The sequence below is a fragment of the Mytilus galloprovincialis genome, chromosome 4, assembly GCF_965363235.1.
Source record: "Mytilus galloprovincialis chromosome 4, xbMytGall1.hap1.1, whole genome shotgun sequence".
Classification (NCBI taxonomy): Eukaryota; Metazoa; Mollusca; class Bivalvia; order Mytilida; family Mytilidae; genus Mytilus; species Mytilus galloprovincialis.
This window is the reverse complement of record NC_134841.1, coordinates 80129872-80144450: the sequence shown is the minus strand read 5'-3', so window position 1 is coordinate 80144450 and position 14579 is coordinate 80129872. Positions and strand designations below refer to the sequence as shown.

General features: G+C 32.1%; 1 long non-coding RNA gene across 2 annotated transcripts; it reads left to right on the top strand.

Moving 5' to 3' along the window:
* Window positions 1-3163: 3163 nt before the first annotated feature.
* Window positions 3164-12970, top strand: LOC143070780 (uncharacterized). 2 transcript variants are annotated; one of them, XR_012976698.1, is made up of 3 exons: window positions 3164-3262; window positions 11137-11319; window positions 12335-12970. It is a non-coding gene; the product is annotated as an uncharacterized LOC143070780 (long non-coding RNA). The 2 variants fall into 2 exon arrangements; XR_012976699.1 differs by lacking the exon at window positions 3164-3262 and adding an exon at window positions 10752-10861.
* Window positions 12971-14579: the final 1609 nt, after the last annotated feature.

The following is a 14579-nucleotide window of genomic DNA, read 5'->3' as shown; positions in this document are numbered from 1 at the left end:
TTTATAGAGCATTGGTGGTGATAATGAGCACACCTTTTCACCAAGGGTTCCATATAGGCAACTTAAAATCATCTTTCGAAAACTTATTGATAATAAATGTGTAAAGGAGGACTTTTGATTACTAAAGATATGCTCCACTAGTAAACACTAATAAAAATGAAAAGAAGACGGAATTTTCCTTTTAATGCTATATATATCAAACCGATGTAGACTGAAACGCAATCTTAGCAATATACAAACTTAAACATTTTATATTGATACGTTCGTATAATAATTCTAATTGGTATAGTTTTATTATTTTTACTTTCAGAAAAATGCGGAAATCATGAAGATAAATGAAGTGTCATCCATCCTTTTGCTGCTTCAATGAGTAGCATATTTTTCTATTTTAAGCAATAAATTTTATTTTGGTACACATTATTGCATATGATTCTCATTGAGAAAACTATCGACAATACGAAACAATACAATTTTTTTATTTTCCAAATTAAAGAGCCCATTAAGGGCATAACATTAATTACAACATGACATAAACATTACAGAGTGATTAAAGAAACATAAAATAATAATTCAAATGCATGAGGAAAGAATCAGTGGTCAAGGGGAGATAATTTTGATATCTTTTAGAGTATTTAAGTTAACTAATTTTCTGATTTTCTAAGTTGCAGGCCTTTATCGAGGTATGCACATAAAATAGATAAAAATCTGCTATCTCAATAAATCATGATCCATAAAAAAGATCTTTTCTTTTTGAATTATCTAAACTGGGGTATTTTTTTTTTATAAAATCAGTCACATCTCTTCTGAGGTTATTGTAAAGAGGGCATTCCAGAAGAAAGTGCATTTCATTTTCAATACAATTTGAATTACAATATAAACATATCCTCTCATGTCGAGGTAATATAGACAAAAAAGATATATGTGTGACCGTCCACAATTAGCAAAAACCAAAACGTAAAGTAACCTGATTTATTATTTGCATCTAATTGTTCTGTATTTGCCACCTAGCTATTTTGTCACGAATATATCCGATGGAGTTTCCGGGAACGCGGAACTAGAACTTGATTTTCTTCAGACTGGCAGTAACATCCTTATCGAAGTGGGACGTTTCTTTGGCTGTGCGGGATGTACAAGTACGCAGTCATATCCAGTCAGAATGCGGACTTTACAACCGATGGCTCGATTACAGAAGGTGTCCTTTTGAAAATCAAAATTTCTTCTTCTATCTAATATCACCTCAATTTCCAGTCGCATTCGATATTTTCTAATCTTCTTTCCGTACGGCCTCTATTACACGACTCGCCTATTGTATTTATTCTTAATTTGTAATCGTCCTGAATATGCATGCAATATTTTCCACTGAATGCTATGGAACTAACGAATAACCAATCTATATCTAAAGAGGGATATTTGTGTTGTGACTACTGAACTGTAGCTGAACTGCAACTGAATTTCTGCACTTTTTTGCATCTCAAGCTGTTGTTATTCCACCTAGTAATAACAGGGAATGATTATTTACAAAATGTTCACCGATGAAGACGAAGGAAAGATAGACACTGTATGATACACGAGCTCACACTTATCACTCGCATGCAAAACAGGTTAGCAGTAACAATTAAAAGTAATAAAAGCACAGAATTAAATTGTGGAATGTGTCAAAGAGACAACAATCCGACCAAAGGGTAGAAATAGCTGAAGGCAACCAATGGGTCTTCAACACAGCGAACAATAGTAAACATGTTTTGATTTAGGCAACAGTTGTTTCCAATATTCAAACCTGAATAATAATAAACACTGAATTATTTTAGAGAAAGTGACAGGTGGGTATTTTGCTTATTTCTAAAACTTTGTATAATGCACGAAATTCATATTTGAAGAAGAATATAGTAACATTTAACAAATAAGATCTTTAGCTATTAACAATATCATTTTTGTTAATGAATGCCTTTGCTAACCATAGAAACATAGAATAAAAGTACACTACAACCACATCGACAATGTCAATTTTGCACTATTCCTCATTGTGATTTGTCTTTAGTGACAATGGAATTGCGTTGCGGCCAAGAAATACATGAAAACCAGAACACTAATATCATATCGAAGCCCCCGATTGAAAAAATTAATATCATATATGAGTCAATACAACAGCAACAAGTTTTCACTATTGATAAATTATTGTTCCCTTTTATCATTAGAAAACCCTTTAATATACTCATTTACTATGTATATAAAATAAAAGTACCGATATACTTTCACTTCATTTAAAAATGTTGACAAAGAAATCGTTATATGTTCATATTAGTCTGTCAAACACCTTTTTTTTTTATATTTTGTCTAACTATGTCTTATAACGACTGTTATATTAGTGAAAGGTTTATCTAGCTATGAAACAAGGTTTAAACAACAATTTTTTTTTCGTAAAATGCATGTACCAGTCAGGAATATGGTACTTATTTCTCACTTTGATTCATAGCGTATGAAAACTAAGTTTTAATAGTTTTCCTCTTTTTGAATTTGCCTTGGAGTTTGTATTTTTGTCATATTTTTTTCATGAAATGAAAAGTAAGACGACAATATATCTTGAGATCTTGTCATTGACACTTTAACATGAGCAGCAACCATTTAGGAAATAATATTTTGCTACAAGTTGTCATCTTGCTGATTGGTTTAGGTCGTATGGTGATTCGGATATTCTGAAATATACGCCATGTGGTCTTTGGTAGTTGTTTTTTCAATTAGCAATCATATTTAACCTTCTGCCATTTGATAAGTGACTTTCCCTTTTGAATTTTACTCGGAATTAAGTATTTTTGTGATTTTACATTATGGGTAGGATAACTTCGTGGGGCCTTTGATTTAAAATCGATGAGCTTTAATCCTGCAATCATACTTAATCTTCCCGTTTGGATATTTTACAAAACTGTTGGTGGGGTTCAGTCTTTTATTTATTTATATTTTTATTATTTTACTTTTTTATATTTGATTTAACCAAAATTGTATTTTATCACGATGTTGCCACAATTTTGACATGCGTACGACATCCACCAACTTAATCATTTTGCAATCAAGTTATGATTTTGAAAGAAATGTAGAATAATTACTATCTTTGCGCTCACAAAACAAATAATGGTTCGTATCCTACATACAAGACAAGTAATTAGTATTTTGACGAAATCGTGTATAGTTACAAGGTGATGGTTCAAACTTATCACCGAATAGAAAATGTTTGGTTATAAAGAATACCGTATGTCTTGGCCTTCAGGTAAGTTCATTTTCTTTTGTGCATTGATGTAATGTCTCTATACCATATGATTTTGTTATGAAAATAAATTTGCTATTGACACAACCTCAAAATTGTTGGAAATATTGATAAGACCATACCCTTCATGGTGGCATCAGCAGTTAAACAAAATTAACAAGTATCAAAGTCTGCTACTTTATTTTCCTACTATGTATTACACTTGTTTTAGATTAAAGCTAATACAATAATTCAATTACTTAATCTCTAGAAAAAAAAATCGGAAAATGCCTGTACTAAGTCAGGAACATGACAGTAATTTAGCAAAATTAAGTTTTAATATAAATTTGGCACTCTCATTACTTTTAATACATGAAAGACACATTACATAATCAAGATCAATACATATTAATTTAAATGATAGATAAATAGAATGAGATAACATCATTTAAAGCAGTCACTTGCTGAAGTATTTTTCTATAAACTACGACGAACGGTCTCCGTCGTAAAGTAGATCTGCAAATTTGCTTACTTTCTCAGCGGGTTTCGGAGCCCTTCTTCTGTGATATCGTGGCAACACGTCCAACCCTATTTTCAGCGTCCTAGACCACACGATCAACTAGCATTAATCAGATATAGCAAGTAGATTGGGTATCTTTCACGTCAGCCATTTTGGTCTGTCGTAAAGAATGATAGCGTTACTCCATAACAATTTGCTTTGGTGTTTTTTAATTTGAGTTTCCACCCTGAAATATTCAAATTTAGTTGTTTGGTAAAATAACTTCGTAACAAAACATATATATAAACCTGGGATCTTTTGATATTAAATCAATGAGCATCGACCTAGATATTAAAACAAAGTTCAAAGGTCACTTTGATGTTTTAATATCTGAACTTTGATTACATTTCATACAAAATATATTTTGTAATTTGTGAAAATATTTTGTGATACTTTAAAATATCGGTTAAGTTTTCCTTGTCTAAAGCTTATATGTTCAATTGTGTTGTCAAAATGTCAAAGGTCACGAAATTCCAGATACTTGAGGACGAAACTACCAAAATCTTGGCTGTATTAATTACCAAGATGGCATTTGAAGTAATATTGAGGTGGTCTTTCGCTCTTTTTTCAACCAGTGAAGCTTGTGATGGAGTTACTTCATCAACTATACACGTTTAACCGGAAGTCACCTGACTTGAACCAAGAAATAATTTTCGAAATTGGAGTAGATTGGGATTTCCCGCCAATATTATCATTTTTAAACCCTTTTTAATCAGAAAATCGAAATTATTTTTAGAATAAAGATTAATAAACGCATGATATCCAATTTTATTTAAGAAATAATTGATAGAAGGTATACTTTAATGTAGTTTTAACATGGGTCGGGATAAAATTCATGATTATTTTTGCCCGAGCGGTAGTAAGGGCTAAAATAACACGAATATAATGCCTACCCATGTAAAAACTATAATAAATAGATATAGGAAGATGTGGTATGAGTGCCAATGAGACACCCAGATTGTATCAATTATTTCGATCCTGATTAGGACAATAAAAGGAAATTTCTATGTCCGATGTGTATAAGTGTAGAGGGATTGTGTAGGCTCTTCCATTAACCTCCCTTTTTTATTGTAACAAAAAGCAAACGACTGGCTATGTGATGTTTGAGTTAGAGGAGTATGAACAGCCATCATGGACGCTTTGTTGAATTTAGGTCAAATATGTCAATTGCGAAGTGCAACACATGACAGTCATAACAAATGAATTAGTAACAACGTTTAAGAGTTTGGAAGTGTTTTAAGTTAATGAAATATATTAAATGCATGACATTCTGATAAAATCACTATTCTGCAGTGGTCAATATACCCATGTGCAGACAAATTGTATTGTATGTAGAGCATGGGTTTATTCACAAAGCGAAAGAAGCACGTCATATTAGAATTAAAGACAGAATGGTGTAATCATATATACAACAGGTTTGAAGATATTGTGAAATTATGTTGTTGGCATTACGAATTTTTATAGAGAGACGTACTTTCAAAGCCGACTTGTTTTTACTGTAAATTTTGTTTGTTTGCAATCCTCTTTGATTCATTTCTTTTTACTAGTTAAAGTTGAATTTAATAGGTTTGTTTTGCAGTAACCTATGATAAATCGTGTCTGTATGTTTTTGTGACTATTTCCCGATATTCATTGCTGCAGGTTATGCTCATTATGTTATTCAGGTGTTTATTTATGACATTGCATGTTCAATAAAACATCTTATACAAAAAAAGTATACGTTGCATACTTTAAGAGCCTTTTATGTAAACGAATAAATTTTATTATCATGTTTTGGAGTTTACCGGTGTTTCATTGATCTTTTTTGACTAACTAGATTGATGAAATGGTTCAGTTTAACATGTCTTTATTACTTATATTTTCAAAGTAAAAATTGACATGCTTTTTTCCCCGTAATTACACTCACCAGAAATCAAAGGCACTTGTCTCAGATTCCGCCCTATATACCTTCATATAACACAAGGTGCTTAACTCGCATTTTTTGTCAGCCAGTCGCAAAATTTCGTTAAATGTCCATTTGTCAGTTGTTATCCCAACTAAAACTTGTTATGCCTTCAATCTAAATTGATTCTTCAATACAATGGTGTATGAAACTCTTGCTTTTGTTGTCGAAATCATCCGTAGCAGGCCTACCCATGTATGACAATCGTAATTATTCAGTCTACCGACGCCAAGAAACCGCATAAGCCAAATATTTGAAAGCCAAGAATGTAGAACCGAAACATTTGAAGAGCTCTTGTAAACATTGACTGAGTATAATGTTATACAATTATATCAGGCTATTTTAGATTTCAAGCAACCTCTAAACGCATAGGCTCAGCAGTATCCGACAAATGTGCGTTGCTATTAACATGACCATATTCATTGTCAATCTTTTTGACTTTATATCTTCTAATTGTAATTTTTAGCTTAAATTTTCCTACACATAATTATCTTTTGGTTTAAAATGTGTGTTTGTACTCATCCGATAATGGACTTCGTGTTTATCTGTCAAAGACAGTATTTAGCATTATCGATAATCTTTACAATAGACAATAGACAATAATCGCTAAATCGGTAGTTACATGTATTTCTTTATTTTGAGTTTAATGTGCTTCTTAAATAATTATTTTCAGTTTGAATACGTACTTTAATCGTAAACACCGGACTCAATATTGTAAGATCATTGTTAAATCGTTTATTGAATTGTTAAACTTTATACAGACTTGATCTGATCTGTACCAAGTGTCTTTTTGTTGTTAGGATGTACAAGTACCCGGTCACGTCCACTTGTATTTTTGTCTATCTGATGAGTTAAGCCTTTTTCACAGATTTTTATATTTCATTCTTATGTGACCTATAGTTGTTAATTTCTGTGGCATTTTGGTCTCTTGTGGAGAGTTATCTCATTGGCAATCATACCACATTTTCTTTTTTTATATATTGATAGCCGGTAAATATTCTGGTTAAACATTTCACATTATTGGCCTTTATTTTATACGAATTTCATAGGAAGACTGTAATTTTAATTGAATGTTCAAATATTTTGGCCACGAGCATCACTGAAGAGACATGTATTGTCAAAATGCGCATCTCGATTTCGCATCTGGTGCAGGAACATTGGTACCGTTAATGTTATTACTACCACTGGGTTGATGCCTCTGCTTGGTGGACTGTTAGTCCCCGAGGGTATCATCAGCCCAGTAGCCATTACTTCGGTACTGGCATGAAAATACGGATTTTTTGTGTAATTAAAATTTGCTGTTACAAAATGTTAGATATTATTGTAAATTAAGGAATGTATCTCCCTCATGCAAAGCTCTGATTCCTTTCACGGATTTGACTATACTTTTTGGACCTTTTGAATTATAGCTCTTCATCTTTTATATAAGCTTTGGATTTCAAATATTTTGGCCACGAGCATCACCGAAGAGACAAATATTGTCGAAATGCGCATCTGGTGCAGGAAAATTGGTACCGTTAATGTTATTACTACCACTGGGTCGATGCCCCTGCTGGTGGACTGTTAGTCCCCGAGGGTATCACCAGCCCAGTAGCCAGTACTTCGGTACTGGCATGAAAATATGGATTTTTTTGTGTTATTAAAATTTGCTGTTACAAAATGTTAGAAATTATTGTAAATTAAGGAATGTATCTCCCTCATGCAAAACTCTGATTCCTTTCACGAATTTGGCTATACTTTTTGGACCTTTTGGATTATAGCTCTTCATCTTTTATATAAGTTTTGGATTTCAAATATTTTGGCCACGAACGTCACTGAAGAGACATTTATTGTCGAAATGCGCATCTGGTGCAGAAAAAATTGGTACCGTTAATGTTATTTATCCGAATTGATATCATAGAAAAACCGCCTCCTCAATAAGAGTGACAACTAGTCATTACATAGTAATTAACGGTCTATGTCGTTGAACGAAGTTTCGCTCGAAGTTACTCCATTGCAAATTTTACTTAATAATTTGATTAAGGGATTAAAAAACGTTTGAGCAATAGTTTTCATAATTGATAGAAACACAAGAGAAGAACAACAGAATAACAGAAACACTGAACTGCTACAAAACAAATGTCAACATAAATAGAAACGGACTATATGATAACAACTGGCATAGTCCTGCTTTAGCACAGGGCATTTTACGAAAAAAAAACTGCTATTATGGCTAGCAAACTTTTCCGCTTATATGGCAAAGTTAAAAACTACTGCTGGAATGACAACACTGCTCAACAGGAACACAGCACAATCATTCGAAAGAACACCGAGGATAGAAACACATAATACACAGTAACTTCTGTTATATCACTTCTGAATAAGTCTGTTGAAAGGGAATGTTAGCTTTTAAGATGAATGTCGAAATTCATATTCTTTATATAGGATATTACCATAAAAGATTTGATGTGACATACATTAACGTACAGTTTGAGTAGCTTTGGCATATTTCCTTTCCTTGGAGATTATTGGGCAAGGCCTCCTCAGTTATAAAGTCTATTGAGTTCGTAACGTTTACTAGGTTTAATTGTTAAATAAATTCTGATAAAGACAGTTGCACATTGTTTACTTGTAAAAGTTTGTGATCATTTCAGTTTGATTTGAACAATAATATATGGTATACGATTTTGTAATGATTGGCCTATGAATTTCCATGGAGATTAGTTTGTGCACTGAATTTTAATCGTGGTTCATAGATTTGGACTGTTAGTGTATATCAACATTAGGACAAATAGACATGACATAATTATCTACTGGACGTTGAGACTTTAAATCGTTTAAAGAAAATAAGGAATCGCCTTTTATATCTTGTATTTAGGTAGTCTGATTTTTCGTTTATGTATTGTCATTTTGTGTTTGGGACTAGATTTTGAATAATCAATAACAAATTGTTAGTGGTATTACAGGTGACTGATTCATATCACTTGATTGCTTTCCTTCCATGGATCACACTGTATAAGAAGCTCATGTGATTAAAAAACTAACTAGTTTAAGTTATCCTTTCATGAATATAATGCATCAAACAACATTGATTCAAATACCGTTTACTTACATTTATATGAAAATGTTTTTTATTTATTATATTTTATTATGTAATGCATGTAACATTTGCGTGTTCGAGGGATTGGCAATTATTAAACCTGAAAGTACAAAATGTAATATAATGTTTTAATATATGAAGTAATGCTAATTTCTATAAGATTCGATAAAACCTTTATCTATATTTTCGAACTAATATTTCAACGATTCGATCAAAGGAGTAGGCGCAATAAGGTCCTTATTTGGCCAAAAAATTACTGCAAATTTAAAAGTTATCATGCATATTCTTAAATAACTGAAAATTTGACTCAGGTATAAGGTACTAAGGAAAACAAAACAAATTTGACATCGAACAAATTACCATGGCAACAAATCATGACTTAATTTGCACATTATGTGAAATTTCGTGATTTACCTTGCTTTTTCATCAAATTTTAAGTATATTTTAGATTGAAAAAGTATGTGCGCTCCCAAGAAACAACTTTATATTTGGTGAGATTATGCCAATAGTTATAATAAAGCTTCTGTTGAATCATTTTGTTGTTTCTTGGCTGCGCAGGATGTTTCCACAACGGAAATAAAGATAAAAAACTGCATAAATTCTGTATTTTTTCATCGGTTTTGTGAAAACAGTACATTTTATGACGTAATTGTGACGTCATCAGATAAAAATCTTTATGTTTTTCATTTATATTTCTTGACCCGATGCATTTCTAAACATTATGTGTCAATTTGAAATGGTTATCAAACATTTTATTTTCTTGGGCCAAATTAAGTCCTTAATGCCCCTAATTTAACTGAATCCTTTGACTTTCAACTAGGACATGAGAGTCTTGTCTATGCATTAATGAATTAGAACCACATCAGTCATGGTAAAAAGTTTCTATTCCAAACACTACTCCAATGGCATCCCTTTCACTCAGGCATTGGAAATCAAGAGAAAATGTTCAACTGAAAATTAGCAAAATGGTTGAACTGGACAACCACTTATATCATAAGTATGCACAAATGCTTTTTTTCATGGATGACCACTGAAAGGTATCTCTCCCAACAATGAGTATTTCTGACAAGAAAATCATTTGCTATGCATAATTCTGAGTTCAATATATATGAAACAAACAGCATTGAATTGAATTTATGGCAATACTCCTTCACTTTAATTTGTGCATACCACCACATCTTCCTTTATCTATATCTGTATTTCACGGGCCTCATCTCACAGTCTATCCATTTTGACCGCACTCCCCATCTCCACACCATTAGAATATACATGTATATATCTGAAGACAGTTTTATGTATGTGTGGTTGTTGCAAAAATGTCAGTCATAAATTTTATGACAAAGTTTTATCAACACCAATTGGTAATGTACCTTATTGTGAAAGCTGTGGATTATTGGTTCTAAATAATAATGTATGTTGATAATAACAATGTTTTTTGTAAGCAGTGAGACGAGTCCAGTATATATTGTACAGATATTCTTTAAAAAACAAAGAAATTCCTTTCTTGAATTGATTACCGACCTCATTTCTAGTATGATAAAATTCAAATGCCTGTGTCTAGTTCTTATAATAGTAATAACAATGATGGGGACACCTTAAACAGTTCTTATAATATTGAAAATATCAACTGGGAAACCTTGAACAAAAGGGATTGACACAATATGTTTAATTTGATGGATTGACATTTTTTCGTAAATTTTAAAGAACTATTTTTAGAAAGATTAAAGTCAATACGTGTGTTATGTTACAGTAAATTACAATATGTTACAAAGAAACATACTATTTTTGTATATGAATTGATAAGTAGTCCTACATTTGTACGAGTTGCACTTTTTAGAACAAAATTTAATTTGAAAAAATATCTTGTTTAACCACTGAAACTGTATTTAACATGTGTTACATCATCTGACCATGCATATACTTTTAGCGTAATATTTAACGTACCATCTATATAAAACGAGTTATAAACGAAAGCATTCTTAAATTGTACGGTTGTGTGCTCAGATATCTGTAGTTGGTGTCGTATTAGCAACTATTGTACATGTAAGTAAAACTAACTTACTAACTTTTACAGCATCTGTCATCATTACCAGCTACGACGCACAAATGAAGACGCTTTTAAACTGTTATGTTATCTTAAATCATTCAGAACTTTCTTCATCGTAACTCGTTATATCGTTTGTATCGTCAAATAGTATAGATTTAGTTAAATTTGTCTTGGCTAGTACCCCATGTTACTCGAGAGTAGAACAATAAATAAAAAACGGGAAATTTCAATATGATTATAAATGATGTGGTTTATTCTTGTCTATTTGTAGAATGTTGTTTGTGAAAGCCTTGTTTGTGATCGCTGTTACTTATGCCTGTAATGAATGCGATCTTGATTTTCATGTCATAGATTTGACTCATACTATTGGACCGATGGAGGTTAAATTTCCAGATCAACCTCCATGGAACTTTACAATATTGACTAGAGGATTCAGCAGACGTGCACAAATTTGGTATGCACAATTAATTTTAAGATCAGTCACATTTTCTATCTCTATTATTTTTTGTGAAGGTTTTCAAAAATTTTTTTCTTTTCATATCTTTCTTCGACCTACTTTTTTTTTTGTACTTATGTGCAATTCTAATTTTTCACCTCTCATTACTATTTGCTGCTGATTTTTTTTTAATTGTCATAAAAAGTAAAATCACAAAAATACTGAACTCAGACGGAAATTAAATCCGAAAGTCCCTAATCACATGGAAAAATCAAACGACAAAACACATCAAAATCGAATGAACAACAACTGTCATATTCCTGATATGGTAAAGGCACTTTAAAATTGTAGAAAATGGTTGATTAAACCTGGTTTTATAGAGCTAATCCTCTCACTTTGTACGACAGTCTCATCAAATTCGGTTATATTTACAATAATGCGTGAACTAAGCAGACAAAATAAATAACATAGTCAAAATATGGGTACGGCATATATTTACAGCATACATTTGCATAACGTTTTTTCGCCTGATGGATTTTCCCCCTTTCCAATGACATGATTTGTTAACAAGATTTCACTACAGTACTGTGTATTTGTCCTCAATTTAGTCTTATTTGAAAATTTATGAAAGGTATGAACAAATAATTTGCCCTTTGTATCTATATTCTATTTAACCACGATATGAGTGGAATTACCTTAACATGTTTTAACAATTTCGTAATATCTGTAAAATATTTTTTTTCTCCTTTTCAATGACTTTATTTTATTCGTTCTACTTTAAAATTATTCATTATATAATCAGAGGTCTTTAAATTACCATAAATAATTGTGTACGATGGATTCATGTGGATACTTATGCAACACTATGCATGCAACAATAGGCATCGGAAAATAATGGGTTATATGATTTGACGTCTAAAAAATAGCTAACGATAGTTATTTGAAACAAAATATTAGAGGTATGTCAATCAATGCAAAACATGGATATTATTTTTTGTTCTCAAGGATATTTCTTTACATTTTCTTATTGTAGGCTAGAGTACAACTACTTTGGTTTGTCTGAACATACACTGACACATGTTGACGCTCCTGGACATATGAATAGAAACAGAGCGCGCATACATGAAGTTCGTATTGAAAATCTAATAGGGCCAGCTGTCATAATAAATGTGAAAAGGAAAGTTGCAATGAACCCTGGATATGGACTAACAATACAAGATCTACTAGACTGGGAGGCTCGATATGGTAGAATACCTTGTGGTGCCTTTGTAATAATGAACAACGGGTGGTCAACAAGATATCCATACGCGAATAGAGTATTTAATACTAATAATATCTCAGATCCATCTAGCTTTCTATTCCCAGCTTGGACTGTTGAGGCAGCTGATTGGCTTCTTTCTAACAGACGCGTCAAAGCTATTGGGACAGATACACCCTCACCTGATCTTAGAAGTCAACCGCAAAGATTTCCGGTTCATGAACGCATATTCCGTGATTCGGTACTAGCACTTGAAGCTGTGGCTAACTTAGATAATGTTCCATGTCGTGGTGCAACCATTTTTGTACCTGCTCTGAAATTATATGAAGGAAGTGGTGCCCCAGCTAGAATGTTTGCAACAGTTCCGAGGCGTAAATGTAAAAGGAAAGCATATCAATAAATATTTATTTTTATATCTATGCGTATAACTTCTTTTTTTCAAGTGGCAGGCACATTGACACAAAACAAATTTTGTCACCTTTCACTTTGATAAAAAAAAATGTTGCTTTTAAGATAGAGAATTCCAATCACAGCATCGTTTTGATATATGATTATAAATTATAACTCACTGGATCTGTTACTCCGAATATACATGATCAAAATAACACTGCCTAACTGGCAAAATACGTGCATTGAAAATTTTCATAGTATCTCTAAATGCCAATATATAAGGCGGATGTTCCCTGGTTTTGGACTAGAGATATTATATAAAGTTCGTGTTCTTATAAGTTTAAAATTTAAAAAACAATCAATAACATTGGACATAGATGAAAGTTGTTCAAATAACACTCTGTAATCAGGTTGTATTTTAAAAATGTCTGTATAGTCACTTTGTACGTCTTATACATGCGATTTTCAAAGTATCCCCATCTCGAATTCATTGGTGAATTTACCAGATAGTAATACATCTAAACAAAATCAAAAAAAGGAAACCTGGTGTCATTGCCAAATGAGACCACTATCAACCAGAGACAACATTATGTGGATGTTAGAAATTTTAGGTCTCATTACAGTTATTCGTTAAGCCTTCAATAATGACCAAACCAATTATGTATAATCAGTTATAAAAGGCCCCGACATGACAAAATATGAAACAATATCCACGAGATAACTAACGACGTAATATGTTATAAAACAAAAAACGAGAAACAAATATGAAAAACAACAACCAAAACAAAACACCGAATTAAAGGCTCCCGACTGTTGACAGGCATAAGATTAATGTGACGAGTATGAAAATGTTGATGAGCGACTAGTTCTTTGTCCCCTAGGGTAGTGGTGTAAAACGTTAAATCACAAAAAAAACGAGCTCCAAGTAAAATTCAAAGCGGAAAGTCCCTAATCAAATATCAAAACAAAAAGCTCAACACATCAAATGAATGGACAACAACTGTCATATTTCTGACTTTGAACTGATATTTTCTCATGTACAAAATGTTGAATTAAACCTTGTTTCATAGCTAGCTAAACCTCTCACTTGCACAATAGTGGTATAAAATTCCATTATATTGACAACGATGTGTGAACAAAAAAACAGATATAATAGGTAAACATGAAATAGGAGTACTCATAATTAAAATCGTCTTGTTTGTCATAGATTCTGGTACTGGGATGACCGCTTATGTCAAATTCAAGGTTTAAGTCTAAATATGACGCAGGGGAAGCCGTGTCTGTTGTTTCTTTAATGTCTAGCTCTGGGGAATATAGTTATCGAACCAAATCAGAAACGTTTGGAATGTTAATGGAAAGAACATCATCAACATATTTGAATGTGAAATTAAATGATATGGCTTCTTTGATCTTCTTGTTTTTGACAAGTGTCTGATTCATATGAAAATAAGAAGAGGTCGGCATGGAGAGGCGTAACATTCGTTCCCAAAGGAATTCCGACAATTTATAGAAAAAGTGTATCTCAAAATTTAACAAAGTTGTTGTCAATAAGAGCATGCGGATGACTTGTTTCTCTGTGAAACATGTTTTACCTTTTTGTTCACTATTAACAAAATATGCCGTATGGTAT